The sequence below is a fragment of the Melanostigma gelatinosum genome (genome assembly GCF_949748355.1).
Source record: "Melanostigma gelatinosum genome assembly, chromosome: 1".
Lineage (NCBI taxonomy): Eukaryota > Metazoa > Chordata > Actinopteri > Perciformes > Zoarcidae > Melanostigma > Melanostigma gelatinosum.
The window spans coordinates 27,312,268-27,318,267 of NC_136634.1; the positions used below are offsets into that span (position 1 = coordinate 27,312,268).

Genomic DNA, 6,000 nt, shown 5'->3' on the forward strand with positions numbered 1-6,000 from the left:
TCACGCCGTGATTGTTCAGCTGTGCGGAGGTCACAAATATATTTCTGACGCTTCCTGTGAACCCTTTGAATGTCTTTCTGGAGAAAGTGTCTGAGAATGTTGACCTCCCTGCGTATTTCAGTCTTATCTCTCCCTATGAGCCAGCATCTCAATCTGCCTTTGAGTGCGGCCGCCACAACCACAAACACAAACATCATGGTCACATGATAATGACCCAAAGACTGGCCCAACACTACTGATCCATCTAGAATACACCAGACCGTGCTGCTGAGAGTCAACGCTCCTCGGGTATCTTTATTGACGGATTGATTGATTATTTGTGTTTACAGGTGGCGTGTAACAGGCGGTCAGCAGGTCAGCGTCCCTCGGCCTGTGTGCTGGAGGTCAGTGTGAAGGGTGTGAAGATCAGTGTCCATGACCAGTGTCACTCTGCACACAGGGTACGTGCACTACCTACCTACCTTCTTCAGCTTAATACCTTTTTATATCCAGTCACCTGCTGCAGGTAGTTATGATGTTGGCAATAAGTTACTTTGCTGTAGTTAGCTGTAGCGCTCTATTGTGGCAATCAGCAGTAACTACAACTGCTACAAAAAAGGTAATATTGATTTCTACTCTGACAATTTGGATAAATATCTCAGATAGAACGCTTGGAACTGAAAACATTGAAAGGTTGACATCTCAGTGTGTGTGTCCGGCTCTCAGGGGGACCAGTGCTTCCACTTCTTCCAGTTGAAAAACATCTCATTCTGTGGCTGTCATCCAAAACACAGCAAGTGAGTCGGACCACTCGATCGTATCGATTCCTACACTTGCATGAGCAGATTTGCCTCAACAAATATGTGGAAGTCAACCTGTGAACAGTAATGCTGATCATTCCACTGCAGGTATTTTGGCATCATCACCAAACACCCTGACCAACAGCGCTTTGCCTGTCACGTGATGATGTCAGAGACAACATCACACCCTCTGGCCGAGTCTGTAGGGTAAGACCTGTTGTGTACTCTATTCGCTTTTATCCTGTTGGATACATAGTTTCTGACTTTGACTGTTGGATATACATATCTGCTCAGGGCCAGCATTGGAAAGTACTCCGAAAGGTACATAAAGTACTGGTCCTTCATTTGAGTACCTCTAGTTTATGCTACTTTATACTTCTACTTCATTACACAGGGAAATGTTGTACTGGCTCCATCATACTTGACTCCGCTAGGTTATATTTATTGAAAAGCAACAGTTACTAGTTACTTCGCTTATTAAGATATTATAACAATGAGCAGATAATATAATGGTTTAACAACGTACAACTCTGCATAATAAGTACTACTTTGCTACTAAAAAGTCAAATGCAGGTATATAAAGGGATATTGTTACATTGGGCTTTTGCTTCTTTTACTTAAAGTTATTGTGAGGAACTTTTTACTGGTGTAACCGGTTGTATATGGACCCAAATGCAACACAAGATTCCAGGGATCTTTGGCCTTTTATTACAAACTTCCAGAAACAGCAGGCAGACTCTAAACAGGGTCAGGATCAGAAGGCTGGTGGGTTTACCGGGAGTCAGGCAAGGCGGGTAGAACAGGGGCAGGCAGGGTCAGTAACAGGAGATCAGTCCTGAGAGCGTGCTGCAGAGTCTGGCATCGGAAACCGAAGAACAATCTGGCAAATGTGTGTCTGGGAGGCAGGAGTCTATAGAGCGGCTTGAAGGTGAAGGGAGTTGGACTGATGAGGAGGGTGAGGAGGGAGAGGAGGGTGGAGCTGAACTGTGACAACCGGTTATGCAACAGTTGGTTCCTACTGGTAGCAAACAACAATGCCACCACGCTGCTGGAGACTCTTTGGAACGACTTGTTTTTCTGAACAAAATTACGTTAAAAACAGAGGTTAGGTTGAGGCAACAAAACCAAAACCATGACTCCACAACCATAACTCCACAACCATAACTCCACAACCATAACTCCACAACCATAACTCCACAACCATAACTCCACAACCATAACTCCACAACCATGACTCCACAACCATAACTCCACAACCATAACTCCACAACCATGACTCCACAACCATGACTCCACAACCATGACTCCACAACCATAACTCCACAACCATAACTCCACAACCATAACTCAACAATGCTGTGTCGAACACCGGACTCCAAGGTGACAGTCCTGTGTTCGCGACTATTTCACCTGCCATGATACTGGGCTGACTGACGGTCCGACACCAGGCTGCTAGAGAACCAGGCCCGACCAGGCTGCTGGAGAACCAGGCCCGAGCACGCTGCTGGAGAACCAGGCCCGAGCACGCTGATGGAGAACCAGGCCCCACCACGCTGCTGGAGAACCAGGCCCGAGCACGCTGCTGGAGAACCAGGCCCGAGCACGCTGCTGGAGAACCAGGCCCGACCAGGCTGCTGGAGAACCAGGCCCGAGCACGCTGCTGGAGAACCAGGCCCCACCACGCTGCTGGAGAACCAGGCCCGAGCACGCTGCTGGAGAACCAGGCCCGAGCACGCTGCTGGAGAACCAGGCCCGACCAGGCTGCTGGAGAACCAGGCCCGAGCACGCTGCTGGAGAACCAGGCCCGAGCACGCTAATGGAGAACCAGGCCCCACCACGCTGCTGGAGAACCAGGCCCGAGCACGCTGCTGGAGAACCAGGCCCCACCACGCTGCTGGAGAACCAGGCCCCACCACGCTGCTGGAGAACCAGGCCCGAGCAGGCTGCTGGAGAACCAGGCCCGACCACGCTGCTGGAGAACCAGGCCCGAGCACGCTGCTGGAGAACCAGGCCCGAGCACGCTGATGGAGAACCAGGCCCCACCACGCTGCTGGAGAACCAGGCCCCACCACGCTGCTGGAGAACCAGGCCCGAGCAGGCTGCTGGAGAACCAGGCCCGACCACGCTGCTGGAGAACCAGGCCCGAGCACGCTGCTGGAGAACCAGGCCCGAGCACGCTGCTGGAGAACCAGGCCCGAGCACGCTGCTGGAGAACCAGGCCCGAGCACGCTGCTGGAGAACCAGGCCCGAGCAGGCTGCTGCAGTTAGATAAGAGGTTTTCTGAAGGGAATCTGGTGCTCAGGAACACCACCACTTCCTCCCACAGGGACCGACCAAATCGTGACTCAATGAAAGTTCCTTGTTGTAACTTTAAGTGAAGGATCTAAATACTTTTAATGACAAAAATAGTTACATTCATTATCGATACAATCATATCTATAATTACATTATACATTATAATCATATTGTTAGATCCGGGGGTTTTCCTTGGCCCGATACGGGGCTACTTATTGACTCAGCTCTCGATTAAAAGATTGGCAAGCTGGTGTTTTTTCGAGGAACTCGCCTGGCTCTGCTTACTACCGTTACTCCTGACGTCTCCCCTGCTTCCTCTGGTAACCACGCACTCGGCTGAGGGTCCACCCTACCCCGGGCGCACCTACCTGTCACGTCAGTTATGGTAGCTTCCCCTTTTGGATCCGTGCTCTTGGTAAATTGCCAGGTTTGGTTTTAACGGCTTGTATTACTTATAAAGCCGTAAGGGTTTGCTAAGTGGATTGGTCATTAGGATAACCATTCAGAACTCAGTTGTTAGACATACATAGATTTAACTTTTTACTATCATGAGGAACATTTACTACGTAAGCAAATTAATGCAATTGAGAATTTTACTTGAAATGCAGGTTAGATATTTATTGCAAAATATATTTAGCAAGGGCAAAGCTTCAGCTCACATAAAATAATAATACTACACATGATTTCTTACTTTCAATTCTTTGGTTATACTCATGGTTAGAGGTTGGAGCTGGCTTTGGGTGCGGTGAAAAGTTATTTTTTGGAGTTGTCAGGGGTGAGGGTCTGGCCAGACCCTCCTCACTCCTGCCTGCTCGGCAAACGACGTCTGTTCAGCGATCTTTGATCTTGTTAAAGTTGAGCAGGGAGGATAGGTGGTTCTTCGTCTTTCAATCTCTGCTCATAGAAGGGCCGTCTTCTGCTTTCGTCTTTTCTCGTCTTTCTTCCTTCTCACTTGGATTTGTCCTTCTTGGTTGGATCGTCCTTCTCACTTTGGATTCTTCCTTCTCAGTGGGATTGTCCTTCTCGGTTGGTTTTCGGTCTTGCTTCTGTCGTCTTTCTTCTTTCTTCTTTTCTCGTCTTTCTTCCTTCTCACTTGGATTGATTCTTCCTTCTCACTTGGATTGATTCTTCCTTCTCACTTGGATTCTTCCTTCTTGGTTGGATCGTCCTTCTCGGTTGGTTTTCGGTCTTGCTTCTGTCGTCTTTGTTCTTCCTTCTTTTCTTCTTTCTTTTCTTCATTCTTGAGCAGAGACGAAGTCCACCGCTGCGTCTGTAGAGCGAAGTCCAGGGTCCTCTCAGGTGGAGCACTCGAATGGCTCTTACGACGTTATCCTCTCGTCTGTCAGCGTGTCACTTCTTTTATAACACCTTTGGGTTATCTTGACCCCCCTCCTTTCTCACTCGGCACCTGATCCATTCCTCATCATAATATGTGTGCGCTTGTCCTGTGAACGTGTGGAAATCACCTTGCCTTCCGTTAGGCCTGATTTTGCAATCCCAACGTCTCTGCATTCTTACACACACACATTTCTAACTCAGGCTGGTTATCTTAATCACAGTTACAATTGTTATAATCAGTTACAGTTGTTATAATCAGTTACAGTTGTTAACCACTTTATTCAGCACACGCTTGCTTTTAAAATACTTATTAGATTTCCTCTCCTTCTCTCTCTGCAGCAGTTATTTCCACATCCAGGCCTGCTCTCAGCTCACTTCCTCTATTCTCACACACACTCATTTCTAACTCAGATTGGCTATCATCATCACGGTTACAGTTGTTAATGGCTTTATTTAGCACACGCTTGCTTATAAAATAATCATTGATTTCATCCTTCCTCATTATTATGCTTTTTTTCCTTATTCTTTCTTTTCTTCTCTTCGGCCGATATTTCCACATCCCTTCAGGATTTCACATTCCCCTCACTCTGCTTACTTCCTGAATTTAAACACTCACACAAACTGCACTCTTTCTCAGATACACATATTATTATTATTATCAGGTTGACATTTGTTAAAATCACTTTACATTTGTTATGTAATACATGCTTGCTTTAAAATAATTATTCTATTTCATCTTTTCTCTCTTAATTTTACGCTTTGTGTCCCTTTAACCTAATTTACAGGCCTACCATGTATTCCTCATTTAAGGCTGATCCTGGGATCTCAACTCTTTTTGACAATATCTATAATGATATTATACATTATAATGATATCTATAATGTCAGTCAGGCCAGTAGTTCTATCTTCCTCTGTACCCAGAGAGTGTTGGATGATACAACACAACAGATGTGTGCTCATCTCTTCTGTCTTTCCTTGTGTTCTCTCCTTTGGTGTCCCACAGGAGGGCGTTCCAGCAGTATTACAAGGAGAACGTTGGCTACTCCTGTCCCACTGAAGACATCTTCATTGAGTAACACCTCTCCCCATCCACATCATGTATTGAATACTCACTATGTGCATGTAAGCTTGGTCTTACACAGCAGACTGGACCACTCGTATGTCTTTGTCAGAGTACTGCATTCCTCTTCTTCCCTGCATCCAGTGACACAGCGAGCTTGTCCTTACTTTAGCCATGTCACAATATAAATACCTCTGTGGATGGATTGGATCACATGAGATGTTCCATCCACTGAGAACCGATGTGACATAAACCCTACCTAAATACAAATACAGATATGTGATATTGATATATTTTATGGGTCACGTGACTACATGTAGATATTGGATGTAAAACCATATCGACAGCCTTCAGGACTATGGAGTTCATTTAATGACAGAATCGTTATGTTGTACATTTCTTAACTTGGTGAAATGTCTGATAATGAATAGTGACATTTTTGGTAATTGATTAACCATTTAATTCATGTATCAAAAAACAAGCGTTAGCAGCTCAGTGAGGTTGTGTTTAGGCACAGCAGTGCTTCAA

At 46.1% G+C, this 6,000-nt stretch overlaps 1 pseudogene across 1 annotated transcript in view; it reads left to right on the forward strand.

The window, feature by feature from the left end:
• Positions 1-5,488, forward strand: part of LOC306785519 (C-Jun-amino-terminal kinase-interacting protein 1-like) — a 32,842-nt pseudogene extending 27,354 nt beyond the window's left edge. The window contains exons 9-12 of the transcript in view: positions 330-440; positions 706-776; positions 888-986; positions 5,416-5,488. The product of the transcript in view is annotated as a C-Jun-amino-terminal kinase-interacting protein 1-like (transcript). The remainder of the gene's footprint in view (positions 1-329; positions 441-705; positions 777-887; positions 987-5,415) is intronic.
• Positions 5,489-6,000: the final 512 nt, after the last annotated feature.